Source organism: Triticum dicoccoides, chromosome 7B (assembly GCF_002162155.2).
Source record: "Triticum dicoccoides isolate Atlit2015 ecotype Zavitan chromosome 7B, WEW_v2.0, whole genome shotgun sequence".
Taxonomy (NCBI): Eukaryota; Viridiplantae; Streptophyta; class Magnoliopsida; order Poales; family Poaceae; genus Triticum; species Triticum dicoccoides.
In genome coordinates this window covers 295,924,541-295,949,407 of record NC_041393.1, presented here as the reverse complement: position 1 = coordinate 295,949,407, position 24,867 = coordinate 295,924,541, and the positions used below count along the sequence as shown (strand labels likewise).

Here is a 24,867-nt window from a genome sequence, read left to right as displayed (position 1 = left end):
AAAAATACTTCGGCATCTTCAAAAATCACCAAACTGCACATGGCCACTGTTTGGAATATATCCAGCATGGAACATTTTAGTTTGGGATTATTTGAGCATTTGAAATATTTTATATTATTTAAATGCCCAAACTCAAATAACTAATGATTTAATCCAGTGACCTTAGGATGAACTAGAAATTTGTGCATCACTTTTGGTAGAGGTTTTAGACCAAGCCAGAGGTGATGAACATTTTAGAAGGGCATTTCAGGTTCATTGAAAATATTTTTAGTAAACCCTAGTTGGTTTTAGGGGGTGCTGGGGGTTATGTCATCCCCATTTCAAGTTTCTGATGAATGAAATAAATATGATGCAACACTCTAATGCATGAAGTAGCTAGGGTGTGACAACTCACCCCCACTCAGAAAAATATCGTCTCGAGATTTAGGTTCCTCCAGAAAGAAGGCGGGATACTCGAGTCGAAGACGATCCTCCCTTTCCCAGGTTGCTTCTTTCTCAGAGTGGTGCGACCATTGAACCTTGAGAAACTTGATATTATGACGTCCAGTGGTACGCTTGGCTTGATCGAGGATACGAACGGGGTACTCTCGATACGTGAGATTATCTTGAAGATCAAGCGTTTCGTGGTCCACTCCACAGATAGGATCTGCGAAGCAACGCCTGAGTTGAGAAACATGGAAGACATCATGGACTCTGGAGAGATGCGGAGGTAGTTCCAATTGGTAGGCAACTTATCCTCGTTTGGCGAGAATGCGAAAGGGTCCAATGTAGCGAGGAGCCAATTTGCCTTTGATACCGAAACGATGGGTTCCCTTCAGAGGAGTAACCCGAAGGTAAGCCTTCTCGTCAACCTCAAAAGTTATAGCCTTATGTTTTCGGTCATATTGGCTCTTTTGACGAGATTGAGTTGTTTTCAACTTTTCACGAACGATGCAAACTTGATCTTCTGCTTCCTGGATCATATCTAGGCCAAAGAACTGTCTTTCCCCGGTTTATGACCAGTTAAGAGGCGTTTGACACCTTCGTCCATAGAGAACTTCAAAAGGGGGTTTACCCAAGCTAGATTGATAGCTGTTGTTATAAGAAAATTCGGCAAATGGAAGGCATTTCTCCCAATTCATTCCGAATGAGATAACAGAAGCTCGAAGCATGTCTTCTAGAATCTGGTTGATGCGTTCTACTTGACCACTTGATTGAGGGTGAAAGGCAGTGCTAAAGGAAAGGCGGGTTCCCATAGCATTTTGGAAACTCTCCCAAAATTGAGAGGTGAAGAGACTTCCTCGATCCGAGTTAATTTCCAAAGGAACGCCATGGAGGGATACTATTCGGGAGATATACAAGTCTGCTAGCTGGCTAGCAGTTATACTCTCGCGAACAGGTAAGAAATGGGCCACTTTGGAAAGACGATCGATAACAACAAAGATAGAATTATTCCCTCTCTTGGTCCTGGGAAATCCGGTGATGAAGTCCATACCAATTTTATCCCATTTCCATTCAGAAATAGCTAAAGGTTGAAGGGTGCCAGCAGGCCGTTGATGCTCTGCTTTTACGCGACGATAGACGTCACAATTAGCAACAAACTGAGCAATGTCTCTCTTCATCCTAGTCCACCAGAACCTCTGGCATAGGTCCTGATACATTTTGGTACTTCCGAGGTGAATGGTGAGAGGAGATTCATGAGCCTCCTTAAGGATCAACTACCGTAGATGCTGGTTCTTGGGAACCACTAGACGGTTCTCAAAGTACACAACACCATGATCATTTGTAGAGAAACATTTAGCATCTTCGGTAGCAATGTTTTTCTTAATCCCGGATATCCCTTTATCCTGCTTTTGGGCAACGATTATTTGATCCGTAAGAGTAGGTTTCGCCACCAAGGTGGAAAGGAATCCTTGAGGAACGATGTGCAGGTTAAGCTTCCGAAATAACTCATGGAGAAGTGGTTGACTTTGTTGTAACATTAGATTGTTACAATAAGATGTACAACCTAGTGCATCAGCCATGACATTGGCTTTTCCTGGGGTGTAAGTTATCCCTAAGTCGAAATCTGTGATCAACTCGACCCAACATCTTTGCCTGAGATTCAAATCCGGTTGGGTGAATATATACTTCAGACTTTGGTGATCGGTGAAGATTTCGCAACGATTACCGAGGAGGTAATGTCGCCAGGTTTTGAATGCATGGACTACAACTGCAAGCTCTAGATCATGAGTAGGATAATTTTCCTCATGTGGGTGCAATTGTCGTGAAGCATAAGCAATTACGTGTCGATCTTGCATGAGAATGCAACCTAGTCCTTGTCGCGAGGCGTCGCAATAGATAACAAAGTCCTTGGAGAAGTCTGGTGGTACCAGTACGGGAGTGGATGTCAGGCGTCTTTTCAGTTCCTGAAAGCTGTGCTCATAGTGTGGGGTCCACTCAAACTTTTTATCTTTCTTGAGGAGTTCAGTTAGAGGTTTAGCAACTTTGGAGAAGTTCTCGACAAAGCAGCGACAATAGCTCGCTAGGCCAAGGAAACTTCGAACTTGCTTGACCGATTCAGGTGGAGTCCAATTAAGGACGGCTTGAACTCGCTCGGGATTGACAGCAATACCCTTACCAGAGATTACATGGCCTAGATAGACCACTTCTGGCAACCAAAATTCACATTTAGAAAATTTGGCATAAAGGCGATGCTCTCGAAGTTTCATCAACACTAGCCTTAGATGCTCGGCATGTTCTTCCTCATTCTTGGAGTAGATGAGTATATCATCGAGGTAAACCACGACGAATTTATCCAAATACTCCATGAAGATTGAGTTCATTAACCGAGAGAAAGTGGTTGGGGCATTGTTTAAACCGAAGGACATGACGGTGTACTCGTACTGGCCGTAACGAGTAACAAAGGCTGTTTTGGGAATGTCCCCGTTCTTGATTTTGATTTGATGGTAGCCCAACCTCAAATCCATATTAGAGAAGACTAAGGATCCAGCGAGCTGATCATACAGGTCGTTGATCCTGGGGAGCGGATACTTGTTCTTTATTGTGACCAAGTTAACGGGTCGATAATATACAACCATCCGATCCGTACCATCCTTCTTCTTGACGAAGAGGACGGGACAAGCCCATGGAGATGAACTAGGATGGATGAAACCCTTTTTCAAGGACTCATCGAGTTGTTTCTTAAGCTCGGCTAGTTCTAGTGGTGCCATCTTATAGGGTCTTCTAGAAATTGGGACAATTCCTGGAATAAGATCTATCACGAACTCGACATCTCTGTCAGGTGGAACACCTGGCAATTCTTCTGGAAAGACATCCAGAAAGTCACGGACTACCGGAACGTCTTTGAGGTCTGGCAAAGGACTGGCATTAAGAGAATATAGCTGTCGCTTGGCTACTCGGGTCAAGACATTGACTATCTTTCCCGAAGGATGTGTAAGTTGAAGAGTCCTAGAGAAACAATCAATCTTAGCATGATGGGTTGACATCCAGTCCATACCCAAGATGATATTAATATCCGAAGATTTGAGAGATATCAAAGACGCAAGGAAAACAAGTCTGTCGACCTGATTTCATTTCCATGGCTCACTCTAGAAGTTTGCCATTTGGATCCCGGGGTTTGAATTACCATGGAGGTGGGCATATCACAAAATGTGGTGTTATGCAGACGAGCATAGCTCTCGGATATAAATGAATGAGATGCTCCAGTATCGAAAAGAACCGATGCCGGATGCCAATTAACAAGGAGCATAACGAGAACGACGTTAGGATCCTCCTGAGCCTCTTCAGCTGAGACACAGTTCACATGGCCATGTGCAGCGGTGGCCGGCTTGGCGTAGTACACCTTCCCTGTTGGCTTGCCACGGCCAACAACCTTTCCAAACTTGTTGGGATTGGTCTGGGGACACTCTCGCATGTAGTGGCCCAGTTCTCCACACTTGGAACACGTCACAGAGCTGGTGTGTGGAGGAGCATTGTTGGCTGGCTAGTGCATACTGCTGAGCTGGACGAGGCGCCTGATAGGATGGCCTCGGTGTGAACCTGGGTGTCAGGGCGGTGTTAGGCACTCACACCCGACGCTTCTGAGGACCAGAACCGAATGAGGAACCCGTGTCACGGCCATGCTTGTGTGTTGCTTCGAAATCAGTCTGACCTGTCTCAGCACTGATGGCCTTGTTCACAAGCTTCTGGAAGGAAGTGCATTCGTGCAGACGGAGATCATGGCGAAGCTCGGGGCTAAGTCCCTTGCGGAACCTTGCCTGCTTCTTGGCATCGGTGAAAACTTCCTCAGCTGCATAGCGTGCTAGGTTCCCGAACTCCCTGCTGTATGCATCCACAGAGAGTCTACCTTGGGTGAAACTCCAGAACTCCTCACGCTTACGATCCATAAGGCCCTCCGGAATGTGATGTTCACGGGAAGCCTCAGTAAGTTCTGCCCAAGTAGTGACATGGCCAGCTGGACACATGGCCTCATAATTCTCCCACCAGAGAATGGCGGGGCCTTCAAGATGATAGGCAGCAAAAGTGACCTTATCAGCCTCAGCTACGAGTGCAGAATGTAGCTTGTGGGTAATGCTTTGAAGCCAGTCATCGGCGTCGAGGGGCTCGACGGAGTGATGGAAGGTGGTGGATGTAACTTGATAAAGTCACTGAGCGACACCAAGTTATTCCTCTGATGCAGAGTTGTGTTCTGTTTGATGCGCTCCAACAAATGGTTGGTCTCCCGCTTGTTTCTCTCAGCCTCCAGCATGACCTCAGCTAGAGAAGGAGGATGAGGCAGGTTCGCATGCCTAACTCCACTGCCCTCGGCCTGCTCCGGGGAGCAGGGTTGTTGCAGGTGTTGACCATCCTAGGAAAACAAGACAATGGTTTAGTCTAGAATGATAAGATTTTGACATAGAAATGCAGAATGTAAAGGATAACTCGGAATGCAAGATGATCATCCGTATGACATGGTAAATACAGAAACTGCTACATTTATTCCATCGTCATACACACCATACAAGGTTTAGTACAAGACCAAACAAAGTACAACTACAGTGAAAGGAAGATTACATCTCATCGGAGGCATCCCAAGCTCCTATACATTATTTTTCTACACCTCCGGAAAGTGGTACACACTAAGTCATATCCCACGAGTCACGCAGGACGGTGGACGATATAACTGTTACAATACTAGTGGTGCTACCATCAGCTCAGACATTTTTGTAGTAATCTTCATAGATATTACCCCCATGTCCTGGGAGCTGAACGTGATCATCTGGAAACAGTCGACCCTGTGGAGCCTGCAGTCCATAAGGACTAGGATGTGGCCTGAGTCCATCAAACGGCAGCAGAAGAGGTCCACGGGGAGGAGTGATGCCCCCTACATCACGCAAATCCATACAGTCTGGCAGAGTAGACCGCACGGGGCACAGATCCCGCATATCCATATACCCTGCCTGCACAGCAGGTGCAAACCAGGTCAAGGTGGCCCAGTGATCAGACCGGGAGTTGAAAAGCTCCAATCGCAAGGCACAATTTTCACGGTCCTTATCCTCAAGCATCTGTGCGGTAGTGCGGAGCAGCGAATCCTCATGAGAGGAGTCGGTGTAAATATATGTGAAGTATCCTTCTGCCCCAGGGAGTGACGCTGGCATATAGCGGAAATCGATGTTCCGAAGCAAGGAAGTCCTAGCCCGCATAATAGTCATCATCGAATATGCAGCATCCTGCATGGACATCTCGATGGTAACCCCAAGTCCATATGAGCAATGGAGGGGCTCAGTGGATCCAGGATAGGAAGGGAATATCCTGATGGTGCAGAGGTATTGGCTTTGATTGAAGTCTCTATACTGCTCCTCAATGGTGTACTCGGGATACCAACGGTATCCAGCCTTGATCATTACGCGGACCAACATAGCAGTATGGCCAGGTACATCGAGACACTGAGTCATATGAACAACTTGATTCTGGGTGCGGGAAGCCATCTGAAACACGATGTAATGCAAAGACAGTAGAATTTCTGGCAGAAATTGGACAACATAACGGCTGTAAATGCTCAAAAAGATTTTGAGACACTTTGCAAAGGATTGCATAGACACTCAACAACATCATATCAAGGTCCTAGGTCCATCTTATCAACATAATGGGGTAGTAGAACTGAACTAGGCTTGTATCCATCAAACCTATAAGGTACTACTCATTAGTAACACGTGAACCTGATAGAGAGAAGAGATCCTAATCCTTAACCCCCAATGGAAGAATGGACTAACTCAGATCAGAATGCCATGAGGTAAAGGAGTAAAAGGAGCCTTACATTCCATCCCACAATCAATTCCCCTACATATAACTAAAGCATTTCTAGACTCAACATCGACCAGTTTGGCTTGGAGAACCTACAGGCAGTCCGGCTCTGATGCTAACGCTGTCAGGACCCCGACTCAATGACACATCGATCTAGCATGTAACACCTCATATCACTTTGCGGCCTCACGGACGGTATTCCCACGGGTGTCGCCTTACCTTGCCCGGGACCGTTTGCGCCTTTTGTCACATGTATATGATAGTGTCGCTAGCAACCATATGACAAGGAGCCCGGGCTGACATGGCTAGTCGTGAACCCAAAGTGGCACTAACTTACAGGGACAGGCATACATGACCCAGCAACGAACGTGTCGGTCATCAGCGAGTGAATCCAGGCTGTAGCAACTGGGCTAGCAGGACTCCGGTAAACCGGGCTGTAGCAGGCTAACAGGACTCCAGTAGACACTGCGTGATATTTCCCCGAAGGGACAGACACATGAACGAAGAAGGACACATGCCGGCCAGCCTAAGTGTTCCGGAGCAGTAGCAAGGTACCATCGCTCAGTGGAAGCACTAGGAGACATTTCCCGGTAAGAGAGGCTACCAAGGATAAACAACTACATAGTCAGATCCCACACATACCAAGCATTTCAATCATACACACAATATGCTCGATATGTGCAAATACAACATGGCATCACAACATGACTCTACAACTCAAGTACTTTATTTAAAGGCTCAGAGAGCCATACATATCATACACACAAGTACGGGTCACACGACCCAGCATTCAAGTCATACAAACATACAAGCCAACAGCGGAAGTAACTTGTCTGAGTACAGAGAACTAGGAAAATAAAAGAGGCTTGGGTAAGCCTGACTATACTACATGGTCCATCATGAGCTCAGGATCACCACCTGGGCTTCAGCCTACTCATCAACATCGACGTCTATGAAGAACCCATCAGAAGGGGTTGCAGCGTCTTCTGTAAAACGTAAATTAAGCAACATGAGTACAAAGGTACTCAGCAAGACTTACATCAGATCCTACATACATGCACATTATCAAGAAGGGTTGGTGGGGTTATTGCAGCAAGCCAGCTTTGACTCTTGGCTAAGCTATCTTACGAGACTCCAACTTGAAATGGTTTTGTACACTCGAGTCCACTACCCACCACTTCAATACACTACCGAGGATCCACCTCCGTCATCCTATAGAAGAGCCATCCTCGGCACTCACACTTATCTTGAGGCTTTTAGTAGTATCCATTTACTTGTCTATAAACTGTATAGGCAACCAAGTAGTCCTTTACCACGGACGCGGCTATTTGAATAGATGATATTGACCCTGCAGGGGTGTACTTCTTCATACATGTTTCCACCACTTAGCGTCTGCACACGACATGTGCTCAGCAGACTTCAAGCGAAAGCCGACGTGGGTGTAGACCACGACCTACCTAAACACCTAAGCCTCTAGTCCAGGTTTATCGCCTATCCAGGTTCCATCCGCAGGGAGTCCGGCCGAGGTTTCCACATACGGCCCCGAACGATGTGTGCAGGGTTCCCGAGATACCTAACGGGCATACGGTACACTGTGCCACATACCTACTGCATCACAGCCCACCCCGCGGGTCAGCGCTGCCCACGGCCTCCAGTAAGCTACAAACACCAGAAACTACTTGCAACTCCTGGACAGAGGACTAGGGTGGATAAGAAGTCGAGCAGGGTCATATTTCAGGGCCCAATGTATGGTAGTAGCTAAATCTTAAATCACACATATAGATCTCAGTGCTTAAGGACGACTTCAATGAAACAACCCACCATGTACTCCTACATGGCCTCTCATCGATACCTTTACCAAATCGTGTTCAACACATCACTCTCATTACCGACATGATCATTTCACTCTAGCCCATCACCCAGATGAACCAGACCTGACACGACTCTAAGCATAGCAGGCATAGCAAGGTAGGAATAACACATACACATGGCTCAACCAACTCCTACACATGCTAGTGGGTTTCATCTAGTTATTGTGGCAATGACAGGTCATTCAGAGGAAATGGGTTCAACTACCGTAGCACACAGCAGTTTGAATCACGTTGTCTTAATGCAGTAAAAGAGAGCAGAGGCGAGAACATGGGATTGTATGGATATGATCAAATGGTTTGTTGCTTGCCTTGCAGGTCCATGGACTGGTATTGCTCTTCGTTAGGGTATTCGCGATACTCCTCGGAGGCAGAACCTACCGCAGAGAGCACCAATATACAATCATCACCAAACAATGTGCAACAATATGATGCATGCATGAGACATGGCAAAATGAGTGTATTGGGCTAATGCAACTAAGACCAGATGGGTTTGAACCATTTTGAATCAAAGATTCAAGTTTCAAGCTCATGCATGGCCCTTAATAGTGCTTTAACTTGTTCTGCACTAAACAGCGGGTTAACTTGTTTAAACATGCATGAAACCAGTACAGATGGATAGATTGGATTTTTTTTGACCATTTTTCATATATAACACTTTGCATTTGGAGCTACAGATTAATTTCTATGATTTTTTTGAAGTTTGTGGTATTTTCTAGAATTTCCTGTATAAGAATAATTCCAGTAATTGAATTACTGCGCCAGCATTGCGTCAGGGTGACGTCAGTGGTCAACGGGGACGGTCCAGTTCAAACCTGACCAGTGGGTCCCGCGTGTCAGTGTCATTAGGCTAACTATTTTTAATTAGTACTAATCCTAGTTAATTAGCAGGGATGGGCCCCACCTGTCATTGACCCAGGGGGGTCAAACTGGGCCCACCCATGGTCAAACACGGTCAGCGGGGTCAAACTGGCCGGCGTTTAGCCACCGGCGAGGCCAAACGCGGCGGTGTTGTGCGGGTTTTGTGCTTCGGCGACCAAAACGACGGCGGAGCACATCTACGTGATGCGGGGGTGAGCCGCGTCCAGTGGTGGTGGTGGTGGTTGGGCTCGGGGTCGCCGGAAACGACGCCGGCGACGAGTTTGGCCGCGGCCGGAGCTCGGACTCGTTGCTAGGGGGCACGGCGAGGCGCGTGGAGTGGTTCTACGGCCTCCTAGGACTGCGGTGAGGTTAGCGGGCAAGGTGGCATGGCCGCGACGAGCTCGGCGGCGGCGCGTGTGGGTGAGCTTCGTGCAGCCGCTACGAGGCTCGAGAGAGAGAACAGAGAGGATGGAGAGGTAGCCAAGCTCATGGTGGTTGCAACGGAGTTGACGGCGAGGTCGGGGACAGGCTGTTGCGACGATGATGGCGAAGGGGATCTCCGGCGGTGGCGGAGTCGGGCAAGGTCGATGCGGTGGCTTCAGGGCATGCGAGCGCTCGGGGCTTGGCCTGCTCGACGGAGAGGATGGTGGTGAAGCTCATGGACACGGTCGGGCGGCATAGAGACGGCGGTGGCTACGTCTACAACGGCGGCGTGGTTGCGGCAGCGTCGGCCATGGCGGAGGGGAGCAAGGGAGATGCGACGGGGGTGAGTGGACGTGTCCAGGGGGTCAGGGGCGCAACGTGGAGGTCGTCCAGCGGCGAAGCGGCAAGCAGGTGGCGCCGTGGCGAGCTCGTGCTCGTCGGCGTCACCTCCCTGCCTGCCTGGCGGGTACGAAGCAGCTGGCTGGCACGGGCCAGCATAGTGCTGGGCCGCCAGGTGGGCCGGGGCGTGGATTTGGCCAGGTAAGTGGGTTTTTCATTTATTTCAGTTTTGTTTTATTTCTGTAGGTTTGTTGCATTTCTAAAATTACTGAGGCATCTTCAAAAACCACCAAACTGCACATGGCCACTGTTTGGAATATATCCAGCATGGAACATTTTAGTGTGGGATTATTTGAGCATTTGAAATATTTTATATTATTTAAATCCCCAAACTCAAATAACTAATGATTTAATCCAGTGACCTTAGGATGACCTAGAAATTTGTGCATCACTTTTGGTAGAGGTTTTAGACCAAGGCAGAGGTGATGAACATTTTAGAAGGGCATTTCAGGTTCATTGAAAATATTTTTAGTAAACTCTAGTTGGTTTCAGGGGGTGCTGGGGGTTCTGTCATCCCCATTTCAAGTTTCTGATGAATGAAATAAACATGATGCAACACTTTAATGCATGAACTAGTTAGGGTGTGACAACTGTTTAGTAAAAGCTTTGTTTTGATTATAAACATGAGGAGAATTTAACACAGATTGCAACAAGGAAATACAATCTATTAAAGAAAAATTATCATAATAAATTTCCTTGAAATCCAAAATAGTGGGTTCGTTGCTACTTTTATCAATTTTTACATCTAGATCTAAAAACTCCGAATCATTGGGATGCCTTTTAACTAAAATTGACTCATCTCCAGTCCCATCTTTATCAAGATTCATATTGTAAAACAAGGATTTAATAGGAGTTGCATCAATCACTTTTAGATCTTCATCGTTATTATCATGAAAACTAGAAGAGCACGCTTTTCCAAACCAACCTTTTTTAGCCCGCATCTTAGCGGTTCTTTCTTTGCACTCATCAATGGAAATTCTCATGGCCTTGAGAGACTCATCGATATCATGTTTAGGTGGGATAGATCTAGGTTTCAAAGAATCAACATCAAGAGAAATTCTATCCATGTTCCTAGCCAACTCATCAATCTTAAGCAAGTTTTCTTCAATCAAAGCTTTGAAGTTCTTTGGCGAAGTCATAAATTTTTTAACACTATTCTCAAAATCAGAGGGCAACTTACTAAAATTTCCATGAGAGTTGTTGTAGGAATTACCATAATTATTAGAGGAATTACTAGGAAACGGCCTAGGATTGAAATTGCTTCTATACGCGTTGTTACCAAAATTGTTCCTACCAACAAAATTCACATCCATAGATTCATTATTATTCTCAATCAAAGTGGACAAATACATATCATTAGGATCAGAAGAAATACTTTTATTAGCAAATAATTTCATAAGTTCATCCATCTTTCCACTCAAAACATTAATCTCTTTAGTTGCATGAACTTTTTTTACTAGTGGATCTTTCGGTGTGCACCTTGAGAATAATTAACCATAATATTATCTAGGAGTTTAGTAGCTTCTCCTAAAGTGATGTCCATAAAAGTGCCTCCCGCGGCCGAATCTAAAACATTTCTAGAAGCAAAATCCAATCCGGCATAAAAACTTTGTATAATCATCCACAAATTCAAACCATGTGTAGGGCAATTACGTATCATCAATTTCATCCTCTCCCAAGATTGTGCAACATGCTCATGATCAAGTTGCTTAAAATTCATAATATCGTTCCTAAGGGAGATGATTTTAGCAGGAGGAAAATACTTAGAGATGAAAGCATCTTTACACTTATTCCATGAAACAATACTATTTTTAGGCAAAGATGAGAACCAAGTTTTAGCACGATCTCTAAGCGAAAACGGAAATAGCTTCAATTTAACAATATCATTATCCACATCTTTCTTCTTTTGCATATCACACAAATCAATGAAATTGTTTAGATGGGATGCAGCATCTTCACTAGGAAGGCCAGAAAATTGATCTTCCATAACAAGATTCAACAAAGCAGCATTAATTTCACAAGATTCGGCATTAGTAGTAGGAGCAATCAGAGTGCTAATAAAATCATTGTTGTTGGTGTTGGAAAAGTCACACAATTTAGTATTATCTTGAGCCATCGTGACAAGCAATCAATCCAACACACAAACACACAAGAAGCAAGCGAAAAAAGATGATCAAAAGAGAGGCGAAGAAAAGGCAAAGGTTTTTGAAAATCGTTTTAGAAGTGGGGGAGAGGAAAATGAGAGGTGAATGGAGAATAATGTAATGCAAGGGAGAAGAGTTTATGATGGGTACTTGGTATGGCTTGACTTGATGTAGATCTCCATGGCAACGGCGCCAAAAATCCTTCTTGCTACCTTTTGAGCTTGCGTTGGTTTTCCCTTGAAGAGGAAAGGGTGATGCAGCACAGTAACATAAGTATTTCCCTCAGTTTTGAGACCAAGGTATCAATCCAGTAGGAGATAACGCACAAGTCATCGAATACCTGCACAAACAATCAACCACTTGCACCCAACGCGATAAAGGGGTTGTCAATCCCTTCACAATCACTTGCAAGAGTGAGATCTGATAGAGATACATAAACGATAGAGTAAATATTTTTGGTATTTTTGGTTTATAGATTGGAAAGTAAAGATTTCAAAATAGTAGATTGGAAACTAGCAAGATGTAAACGAGATTCAATATAATGGAAAAGAGACCCGGGGGCCATAGGTTTCTGATGGTGTACAAAAGTATGGGCTCTTCTGCACCCCTTACTTGTGCACGGGCAGTCATAGCCACGCCTGCGGCAGGGCTTGGAGGGGCAGGAGGAGACGGAACGCAAGACTACTAAGACAAACATTCAAGATAGTGAACAGAGAGCATACAACAAGCTGGACCTCTCCCGGCAACATCCTTGCCGAGGCTGCTTGCGTGGCCCCGGCAAGATCCTTGCCGGGGCAGCCTGCGAAGCACCAGCTTCATCACCCTTGAGGTTGAGAGCTTTGACATCATCGACAACATCAAGGCCCAGGCTCGAGGGCGCATGCGTAGTAGCATGCAGATCTTTGTGAAGACTGATGGACTGCAGGTCCACGTGGGACCAGAAGATGAAGACCCCCGGTAAGACCCTTGCCGGGGACGACTGTGAGGGCCCGACAAGACCCTTGCCGGGGACGACTGCGGGGTGATACGTCTCCAACGTATCTATAATTTATGAAGCATTCATGCTATTATATTATCTTTTTGAATGTTTATGGGCTTTATTATACACTTTTATATTATTTTTAGGACTAACCTATTAACCGGAGACCCAGCCCATATTGCTGGGGGTTTTTCTTATTTCAGTGTTTCGAAGAAAAGGAATATCAAACGGAGTCCAAACGGAATGAAACCTTCGGGAGCGTTATTTTTGGAACAGAAGCAATCCAGGAGACTTGGAGTTGAAGTCAAGGAAGCTTCGAGGTGGCCACGAGGGTGCCCCCCCCAACTGGGCACGCCCCCTTGTCTCGTCGGCCCCTCGAGACTCCCCCGACCGACTTCTTTCGCCTATATATTCCCATATACTCTAAAAACAACGAAGCGAACAATAGATCGGGAGTTCTGCCGCCACAAGCCTCTATAGCCACCAAAAACCTTTCGGGAGCCCGTTCCGGCACCCTGCCGGAGGGGGAATCCCTCACCGGTGGCCATCTTCATCATCTCGGCGCTCTCCATGAAGAGGAGGGAGTAGTTCACCCTCGAGGCTGAGGGTATGTACCAGTAGTTGATACGTCTCCAACGTATCTATAATTTATGAAGCCTTCATGCTATTTTATTATCTGCTTTGAATGATTACGGGCTTTATTGTACACTTTTATATTACTTTTGGGACCAACCTATTAACCGGAGGCCCAGCCCATATTGCTGTTTTACTGCATGTTTCAGTATTTCGAGGAAAAGGAATATCAAATGGAGTCCAAAAGGAATGAAACCTTCGGCAGCGTGATTTTTTGGAAGAATATGATCCTGGAGACTTGGAGTTCACGTCAGGTGATCCTCGAGGAGGCTAGGAGATAGGGGGCGCCCCCCCCCCTACTGGGCATGCCCCCTGTCTCGTGGGCCCCTCGAGCACCCCCCGACTGACTTCTTTCGCCTATATAGTCCCACGTACCCTAAAAACGTCCACGGAGAAGATAGATCGGGAGTTTCGCCACCGCAAGCCTCTGTAGCCACCAAAAACCTCTCGGGATCCTGTTCCGACACTTTGGAGGAGGGGGGATCCCTCACCGGTGGCCATCTTCATCATCCCGGCGCTATCCATGACGAGGAGGGAGTAGTTCACCCTCAGGGCTGAGGGTATGTACCAGTAGCTATGTGTTTGATCTCTCTCTCCCTCTCTCGTGTTCTCTCTATAGCACGATCTTGATGTATCGCGAGCTTTGTTATTATAGTTGGATCCTATGATGTTTCTCCCCCTCTACTCTCTTGTGATGAATTGAGTTTCCCTCTTGAAGTTATCTTATCGGATTGAGTCTTTGATTTGAGAACACTTGATGTATGTCTTGCCGTGTTTATCTGTGGTGACAATGGGATATCAGTGCCACTTGATGTATGTTTTGGTGACCAGCTTGCGGGTTCTGCCCATGAACCTATGCATAGGGGTTGGCACACGTTTTCTTGACTCTCCGGTAGAAACTTTGGGGCACTCTTTGAAGTACTTTGTGTTGGTTGGATGAATTTGAGATTGTGTGATGCATATCGTATAATCATGCCCACGGATACTTGAGTGACAATGGAGTATCTAGGTGACATTAGGGTTTTGGTTGATTTGTGTCTTAAGGTGTTATTCTAGTACGAACTCTTGAATAGATCGATCCGAAAGAATAACTTTGAGGTGGTTTCGTACCCTACCATAATCTCTTCGTTTGTTCTCCACTATTAGTGGCTTTGGAGTGACTCTTTGTTGCATGTTGAGGGATTGTTATATGATCTATCTATGTTATTATTGTTGAGAGAACTTGCACTAGTGAAAGTATGAACCCTATGCCTTGTTTCCTATCATTCAACACCGGTTACACTCACTTTTATCATTAGTTACCTTGCTATTTTTATTATTTCATAATACAAATACCTTTATCTACCATCCATATTGCACTTGTATCACCATCTCTTTGCTGAACTAGTGCACCTATACAATCTACCATTGTATTGGGTGTGATGGGGGCACAAGAGACTATTTGTTATTTGGTTGCAGGGTTGTTTGAGAGAGACCATCTTCATCCTACGCCTCCCATGTATTGATAAACCTTAGGTCATCCACTTGAGGGAAATTTGCTACTGTCCTACAAACCTGTGCACTTGCAGGCCCAACAACGTCTACAAGAAGAAGGTTGTGTAGTAGACATCAAGCTCTTTTCTGGCGCCATTGCCGGAGAGGTGAGTGCTTGAAGGTATATCTTTAGATCTTGCAATCGAATCTTTTTGTTTCTTGTTTTATCACTAGTTTAGTCTATAAAAGAAAACTACAAAAAATGGAGTTAAGCTTGTCTTATACGCTTCATCTTTTTCATATCTTTCGTGAGTATGATGGAAAGGAAAATTGTGCTCAAGTGCTAGAAGAAGAATGCATTAAAATGCTTGGTACTAAATCTTTGAATGATGAGCATGATTGCAATGTTGTTAGTATTAACTCTTTTAATATCCATAGTACTAATGATGATTGCACTAGTTATGATGAAAATGTCTCTTATAAGCATGTTGATTTTTGTGGAGTAGAATGGGTTTGCATGGACACACCAAATAGAGAAAATAGATATCGCAAGAGGCATAAGTATTTAAAAACTAAAGGTTTGCAAGAAAGTCTTGATGAATGTGCTAAAAGATTCAATATTTTTCGTGCCCCTTGTGAACTTTGCAATGAATGTGGTCATTTAAATCTCCAATGCAAATTGTTTCATGATCGAGTCGTGCTCAAAAATTGTGATAACTTGATTACCCTTGGGCATCAAAAGAGCTTAGTCTTCTTTTGGGGTATGAAGAAATGAAACGTATAACTGAGGGTATTCCAAAATTTAATCTTGATAGATTTCTTGATTTTGATCTAGAGAAGATTTATATGTTTTGTGCGGTGAATTGCATTGAAAATCCATATATTGCCAATTACCTAAAGAAAAGAAAGCAAGTAGAGGATGAAGAGAATACTAATGAAAGAGAAGATACTTCCCAATATCCTCCTATTATTTTTTATGATGAATCAGGTAACGAGGAGCTCAAAGAGGAAGGTTGAACCCACACATAATGTGAAAAAGAAAAGGAAAAGAAGGGGCAACAAAGGTAAAAAGGTATCCCTCCCAAATGATGTTGCTCCTACTACTCATTGTGATGATTATAATTGCTATACTATTGGTGCTATCCATACTATTAATGATGAGAGTGATTATACTTATGGTATGCAAAGCCACAAGCTTGGGGATGCTATGTTTGATGAAGATGATATTTTTTGGCCCCCAAGTTTTGATGAGAATATTTATTATGATGAAAGCATGCCTCCTATTTATGATGATTATATTGATGAAAGTGGGTTTGGAAGAGTGTCGACTTTAGGAAGTAGTGATCCCACTATTTTGGAGGATGTTGAATCTTATTGTGATGAACATGAAAGTGGATTTGGAAGAGTGTCAACTTTATTTAGTGATGATTTCACTATTTCGGAAGAGGTTCCAATTGATTATGAGAACAAAGTTGCTATCTATGATGATTATTGTGATGACTTGTATGCTATTAGGAATAATTATAACCATGAAACTTATCATCATGATTTTAGTTTTCAATTGGATTATGCCTCACATGATAATTATTTTGTTGAGTTTGCTCCCACTACTATTCATGAGAAGAAATTTGCTTATGTGGAGAGTAGTAAATTTTCTATGCTTGTAGATCATGAAAAGGATGCTTTAGGTGCTGGTTATATTGTTGAATTCATTCATGATGCTACTGAAAATTATTATGAGGGAGGAATATATGCTTGTAGGAATTGCAATAATATGAAGTTTCCTCTCTATGTGTTGAAAATCTTGAAGCTATGCTTGTTTCGCCTTCCTATGCTAGTTGATTATTGTTCCCATAAGTTGTTTGATCACAAAATCCCTATGCACAGGAAGTGGGTTAGGCTTAAATGTGCTAGTCATATGCTTCATGATGCTCCCATTATGTTTCAATTCTTATCTTTTAGGTGAGCATCATTGTCATCATCATGCCTAGCTAGAAAGGCATTAAAGAAAAGCGCTTGTTGGGAGACAACCCAATATTTATCCTTAGTGTTTTTGTGTTCACATGATTATGTTACTGTAGTAATCATGTTTTACTAGTTGACCCGTTGCGCCAAATGGCGCAGAGACCCGCTAAAGACATGTTATCGATGAAAAGAGATTCATTTTGCAAGGACATGTTCGATATTGATAGTAGAAAGCCCATGTGTTAAATCATGTTATACTGAAAACATTCCATGTGTGCAATGAAAAGAAATTCATGGTTTAGTTGGTTTAGTTTGGGCAAGTACATATGGCCACAAATTTAATCTCCGTTATCCAGGAAAAACGGTGGCTTGTTGTTTATAGTGAGATGTATATATATACACATTTTAGTTTGGTAGCATAGTCCCATTTAAAAGAAAATCTATGTTTTACATTGTTTAGTTGTTGGCAAGCACATATGGTAACAAATGTAATCGCTTTTAGCAGAAAAAGTGGTTTGTTATCTACGATGAGATGTATACACACATTATAATTTGGTAGCGCAAAGTCTCATTCAAAATTATGGCCCGTTGAAGATATTTCCATTTTTCAGCAACTCTGTGCTTTATAAACTACACTCATCAATAGTTTAGATCTTGGTCACATTGAAAACCATATGGCATTAGTTATGCTGTTTACAGAGACATAAGCGTTGCAGGCGGCAAGGACTTTTAATAGAATCATCATCAGCATAATAAAAGGAATGAATTGTTACCTTTTTATATGAAAATTCAAGAAAATACTTCTCTTTCAAAATATATACATGAGCATGCTTAATTTGTTATCTGAAAAGGTTAAGATGAAAAACAAGCATAGATATAGTTATACTAAAAAATAACCACCTTTGTAGGCAATCCTTATGGCATTTGTAATTCAAAAAGAGCATATAATTCAACAGCAGACCTAGTTTTCTAATAAAAAAGTGCTTAGAAACCATTTAAGTTGTCTAGTATTTGGTTTGTGTCTGCAGAGTTTTACTTTAGTGTAGGTTGGTCATTGTTTGTTGGATTTCAAATTAGCATTTCTTATAGGCAGAAGCACCTACTCCCTCCGTAACTAAATATAAGATGTTTTTGTAGTTCATCTTATATTTAGTTATAGTAACAGTAAATAATTCTTGTGTCATGACTTATAATTTTTTTAGATGGTAGAATAAAAGGCAATGCACATTATTGCAAGCAAGAAAATAGACCTGTTGTGCCAAATGGCTCAAGTTACTCATTTCAACAAGGAGTTATTTGCATATAAAGGCCTACATTGTCCTCCCATAATTTACATAGTACAATCTCACAGCAGGAGTGTAAATACATACTATGGTTTCATAATATAAAAATCAGCAAGTGGGATAGTAGTAGATTACATTGACTCTATAGGGCAAGCAATTTTTGTTCACTACCACTATCCAGATGCCCAACTGGTCAGTGCTAGTGGTTCTTGTTCCACATGTAGTTCCCTTCTGCCATCTTCATGAGCATAGATCTTTTTCTTGTACTATGTTTTTGCAACAAATACACAAACCATGCAAGAAACATAACATTAGCTTGAAGACCATATGTAACATAACACCAGCTTCTCTGAACTCCTCCATTCATCCAGTCTCCCATGTGTAAAGCAGTCACTTGGAAACATTCTGGACGATTAAGCATGGAGCTTTAGAAACATAACCTAAAGAAGTATGTCAGCCATACATAGGTGAATTTACCAAATGTAGAGAATAAACATAATCATGCACATCTGTAACTTGTATATACACCGAAGAAAAGAACAACTCAATTATTTGACCGAAATTATGCATTCTAATAAACCACAGGTATAATGCACCTTCACATGTGATATAACATAATGAAGCATGTCATCCATACATTGGTAAAGTTAACAAATGAATAAAAATGTCTAAATCTTACACATCTCTAACATATATACACACAGAGAAAAGACACGGTTCAGCTATGGGGCAAAAATTATTTATTTTTGATAACACCATTGGTCTAATGCACTTTCAGTTATGTGATATAATAATAATTAGGAATTTAGGATGAGCATATACATTTTCCATGAGTGTCAAAAATACTGAATAAGCAGCTTGTTTGCTTCGAGCAACCCTGTTTTCAGCTATGTAACTCTGAATTTCTAGCCATTAATTCAACCCTAGAGATGTAACATGGCCCTAATACAGAAATCACTAACATCCGTCATGATAGCTTCGTAAGTCTACACAATTGCTCAGCTGAAATTTCTACGAGGCATAATAGATGCACCTTTTTCATATAATGTACAGATACAATGAAACAGATTTACTCTTTGAATGTAGTAGCTCTAACCAGGACATCGTAACTCATGGCCTGAAAGAAAATAGAACCTGGATAAGATCAAAACAACTGATAAGAGACTCATCTCCTTGGTATTTTTTTGGCTGTCACCTGACTTACCTTGAAAAATGGAGCTCACCCACTTGATAGAAATTGTTTACCATATTATCTCTTAGCTCTCTCAGCTAAGCGGAGCCGAAAATAAAATAATACTGAAAAATACAAAACATAGGCATACCCAATCTCATCATCAGAAAGGAAATGCATCTCAATATTATTCTTTATCTCAGAAAAAATATGACTAAAATGGCAACTGCAAAGAGGAGAAACAATTATTAGGAGCTATTAGCTTAAAACTTATATGTGAAGTATATTACTCAATATAACACAAAATATTGATAAACGTACACTATATTAGAACCTTTAACTTGCATAGCCATGTAAAACATAATATTACTATAGCTAGCTTAGTTAAAGCACTGTGGGGTCACAAATGGCGAAGTGAAGATCATGTTTGGTAATTTCAGTATTCAGATACTAAAATGTTCAGATATGGTTCGAATTACGTGGACTATTTTTATTTTTATTTTTATTTTGCAGCTCAGATCGCAAATAAAAGAACTCAAGCTAGGTCACAACATGGCTCCATAGAGTAAATCATCACATACAGGAGAGTGATCTAACATGTTCAATATGGTTCAAACTTACGTGGGCTAATTTTGGTGTGCATAACTCAGATCGCAAAATAAAAGAAGTCAAGCTTGGTTGCAAAATGGCTCAAAATGAGTAAATAATCACATACAATGACCCAACTGAGGACGAAATATAACATAGGAAATACTAAATAAGCAAAAGGATAATCCCTGGAAATGCAATACATGTTGCAAACCAAGCATTTAAGCAAGGCCTTTATAATAGAGCAACATCACATAGTGTAGCTTAAAATACGTACAATTAACTATGTTTCTCTTTCTCTTGCTGAAAATCACAATACTGCACATGTTCCTACCTACTTTGTGATCAGTGACCATGTGCATGCCTAAACCTGGGATTATGATTCTTTTGTTTACTCTGCCTACACACCTAAATCAAACCAGTAAGTTAGCACGCCATTTATTCATAAAGCAAAACCACATCAGTCTAATCTTCCAAGAGCAAGAGCCTAGAATATTTTCAGAGATGAGCAATTAAGATCATGCAATCAAAAATAAATGATATGATAATAAATCTATATAGTTTGTTATTCATTCCTTTCCCTTCCATAATGATTTATCCCCAGTTTAATCTTGCACTGAAATTTGAATATAATGTGCGGCATGTATGTTTATGCACCCAGGCTAAAATCTGAAAAGAGAAAAAACACCAACATTAATAAATTCTTCTTTGGCAAAGTATTACATGGAGTAAGAGGTTCAACTATATGTGCATCAAACATCGTAAAGCACAAATATGCACTGAAAGAAACATCACATGCTTGAACCTATACATCATATCTACCATTAAATAGGAGAGAACCACACCAAAACACAATAAAGGCCAGCCACCTCCTTCTTCTCCCACCTTGCATCAATATATAGTTATACATACAATGAAAGACTCCAATAATGAAAGAATTCCTGGTTAGGGTTGCATGAATGGTGCAGAAAGATAAAAAGGAAGCCTCTGCTCGATCACATTTAATATTTTTGATCATCCATAGGAAGTGCGAGAAGAACATGTAACAGGTGTCAACAAAAGAAATACAGAAACATACCCCAAGTACACGCTTACAATCTTAGTTGCCAGCCTTTGGCGGACTCTGCTGTTTCGGGTCTGAAAATTAGTAACATTTTAAAGGCATATCAGATCAAAATCTGGCAATAAATATATTCTCAGTTTAGAAACCCTAGAGAAAGTGTAGATAAAATAAATGTTTACCAATCTGGAGAGCTGCATGCACAAACAGAGGTCCAAGGAAGCTACCACCAACTCCAACTGAGACCACATTTGTCAATGATTTCCCAGTTGCTCCAACCTGCATTTCAGGAAGTAGCAGTGATTAAATCTTAATTATTTCTGCTACATTTGACAAGTTAAGAAATTTGTGTTTCAAAATTTACCCATGAGCCACAACTAAAAGTTTCTGAAAACTGCTTGCTTTTATCCTTAACGTCCCAAACTTCAGGGACCAGTCACTGTCTATGACTGCATCTCTTGGAGCCCTTAGACACACATATAGCACTGATATGTTCTCCGTGCTATTTATCTGACAAACAAATCAATCAAGTTAACTGAGACATGTATTCCATCCGTTCCAAATGATATGTTATGAACTGTACAGCTTAAAATACAAAATCCATCAGGACTAATAATTGTTTTGCAGAATTATTCTTCGGGATGATCTGTCAAGCGTCATAAAGTAATTACATACAAACTTTATATAAGCACCCAAGGATACACGGAATGGAAGACATATATACAGAAAACAAGTAGATGTCAAATAGACACATGTGATGTGATAGAATAACTGAAGACTGGCTACAGAGCAAGACACTGACCGGGAAGCACTGCTTCCGATATATCTTCCAGAATACGTGTTTTGTTTGGTTCGGACACGAGTGAATACGTAGCGGAGAGGATTTTGTATCCAGCCATGATCGGATGTTTCCACAAGTGAAGCGCTATATTGAATAGCATCGTAACAGAAAACAGAAGGGCTGAACCAAACGACTTCTACTGTCTTACGAAAGTGCTGTAATCGGAAGCGGGACTTTTCCACCCAACCAAACACATACATATTGTCACTCTTAATCTGAATCATTTGAGGCAATAAAAAATACACATCTTACTCTTTTGCTTGCACTCCTCGACGGCCTGCTCCTTCTCCCTGTCATTGGCCGCCTCCCCTCTCCTGCAGCCACACCCCAGATCCAGAACATTACAATGATCAGCAGAGCAAGCACCATGATAGCACCCACATAAGATAATACACATGTACCTAGGAAATAGAGCAGCTAACCTTAACGAGGAGAACAGAGATGCAACAGATTGTAGAACAGTGTTGGCGTATCTTTTTTCCTTTACTGTCTGTATATGTCCACATTCACTTATCAGAAAAATGGAGAACACTAATTGAACCTAAGAAACATGAGCAAAAAATGGATCTGGTAGAATGTAACACCAACACCAACTCCTGATATGTCAAGAACAAGAATTGCAAATAAATCCATAGGAGTGGAAATATAAATAAGCTTCAGGTACTACCCATGTAAACCAGAATGGAAACTACCATATAAATTTTCTGTGCATCAATATTTACTTGTTAAAAAAAACAATGAACACTTTATGGGCATCCACGTATGCTCAGTAAAAAAAATAGAGGATGGAAATTGCTCCACTACTATATGTATGCATCCACATACACCCATTCAAAAGAAAGAGAACACTAATTACTCCTCTAACCTCTACAGAACTTGAGAAACAAGAGCCAAAACTTTGATCTAGTGGAGCCTAAACGCAGCTCCTGATATGTACAGAAACAATTCTACTGAACAAAACACCTAAACCCAGCTCCTGATATGTACAGAAATAATTCTACTGAACAAAACACATAACAAAAATGAGAAAAGAAAAGCAAATGTAAACTTATCTATGCTCTAGGATTGACATATGTTTTTGTCACAATGCCACAACACACTAATATGTAAGAACACTGGATGCAAAAAGGCATCTCATACCTAGATTTTCAAGAGACATCTTTTCGTTGCTGGCCACAAATTCTTCACCTAGACACTGGACTTACATATGTTAGATCCCAGTTCAGTGCACAAATGCCCCAGCAAAAACATTTTCATACACATTCAGTGTGGATCAGTACACCAATCAAAGAAAACCAATGAGAATAGAGGAAGTGGCAACCTGCGTGAACTGAAGCAGACCGTATCGTTTGGGGAGGGGGCAGAGGCTGGCATCGCTGAGCCTGACACACAGCAGAGTTGACATTCCTAACTTCCATTTTGCTGCTCGGGGAGAAGACAATGCTATCTAATTGAATCTGAAAAGTGACCAAATTGGATCATATTCAAAAGACCATCAAAAGTGGTCAAACTGGAGCATATGCACTTTCACTCAGTAGCCAAGCAAGTAAAAAAATACAATTCTTCAGAATTACCTTGGAGGCTTGGACAAACATGATATCTGAAAATAATACGCCAGAATAAATTGACCATTCTGACAATGTCCATGGACCTGCAGGCACAACCAAATCAAAAGAAAGCACACATGACGAGCATGGGAGGGAGAGTGAAAAGTAGGAGTGGAGAAGCGAGGGACTGGAAGGAGCTCACGGAGAAGGTGCAGCCGGAAGGGAAGAGGGAGTTCGGCGGTCCCCTGCTGCTCCTCGATGGTCCTCGTCTCCTCCCCTGCTACTCCTTGATGGTCCTCGTCTCCTCCTCTGCTGCTCCTCGATGGTGCGCCTCCTCCCACGACGACGCAACAAGCGGCCCTCGCTTGACGACATGGACCGGATGGTAGGTCCTCCTGGCGGCATCTTGACGGCGTGCTCGCCGTTGGCTTCCTGCCGGCTTGCGGTGGCGGCGTCCCCTAGCCTCTTACGCGGCACCCCGGCAGCGATATGGCGCCACGAACGACGGCTTCCTCCGGTGGCGTGGTTGTAGGACGGAGAGGAGGGAGGCATAATGGTGGCGGCGGCTAACGAGGGTGGGATGGGGGAGGAGGAGGAGTGCGGCCTGTGGGGCTTGGGGAGGCTAGGCCGCTAGGGTTTGTCGCGCGCATGCGGCGCGGCTGCCTCGCGCCCCCGCACCAGGAAAAGCAACACCCAGCCGTTTCGATCCAAGTGGCCATAGCGCCGGCCCACACGTCATCCCTAGCCACGATTCACCGATCGGTAAAAATGAGTGCGCAGAATTCCAGCGACGATCGAACGGCCAACACGCGAAAAAAGACCTGGTCAACGCCGATCGAACAGCCAGCGAAGGATGCCATTGGGGAGCTCCTGAGAGCGAGTTGCCCAGCCTCTATTTTGTTTTAAATAGCTTTGGTTTCAATAAAGTGCCAAGTAAGACTTTTAGGATAGCTTACGGTAATAGTTGTGTTGATCCTGCTGAGAATCAGAAAATTTTGCACCCAGTAAATTAGTTTTGTTAATTCACAGATACGAGCTTATGATCTGATTCTTTTTGCATTAGATTGGTATACAAATTTCTTAGGAATTTCTAATTTGGTAGGATTTCTGGAGTTTCAGCAGTGTACGTTTGGTACAGATTACTACAAACTGTTCTGTTTTTGACAGATTCTGTTTTCTATGTGTTGTTTGCTTATTTTGATGAGTCTATGAGTAGTATCCGAGGGTATGAACCATAGATAAGTTAGAATACAGTAGATATTACACCAACATGAATTTAGAATGAGTTCATTACAGTACCTAAGTGGTGGTTTTATTTTCTTATACTAACGGAGCTTACGAGTTTTATGTTGAGTTTTGTGTTGTAAA

The 24,867-nt window shown here is 42.6% G+C and overlaps 1 long non-coding RNA gene across 12 annotated transcripts; it reads right to left on the bottom strand.

Moving 5' to 3' along the window:
* Positions 1–18,285: 18,285 nt before the first annotated feature.
* On the bottom strand, positions 18,286–24,175 carry LOC119335674. Of its 12 annotated transcripts, none has more exons than XR_005161964.1 (10): positions 23,527–24,175; positions 23,274–23,409; positions 23,093–23,147; positions 22,375–22,442; positions 22,205–22,266; positions 21,476–21,621; positions 21,294–21,390; positions 19,497–21,188; positions 19,326–19,409; positions 18,286–18,697 (listed from the first exon to the last, which is right to left on the bottom strand). It is a non-coding gene; the product is annotated as an uncharacterized LOC119335674 (long non-coding RNA). The 12 variants fall into 12 exon arrangements; XR_005161963.1 differs by having other exon boundaries at positions 18,286–19,409; positions 19,497–19,588; positions 20,386–21,188; XR_005161959.1 differs by having other exon boundaries at positions 18,286–18,732; positions 23,527–24,174.
* Positions 24,176–24,867: the final 692 nt, after the last annotated feature.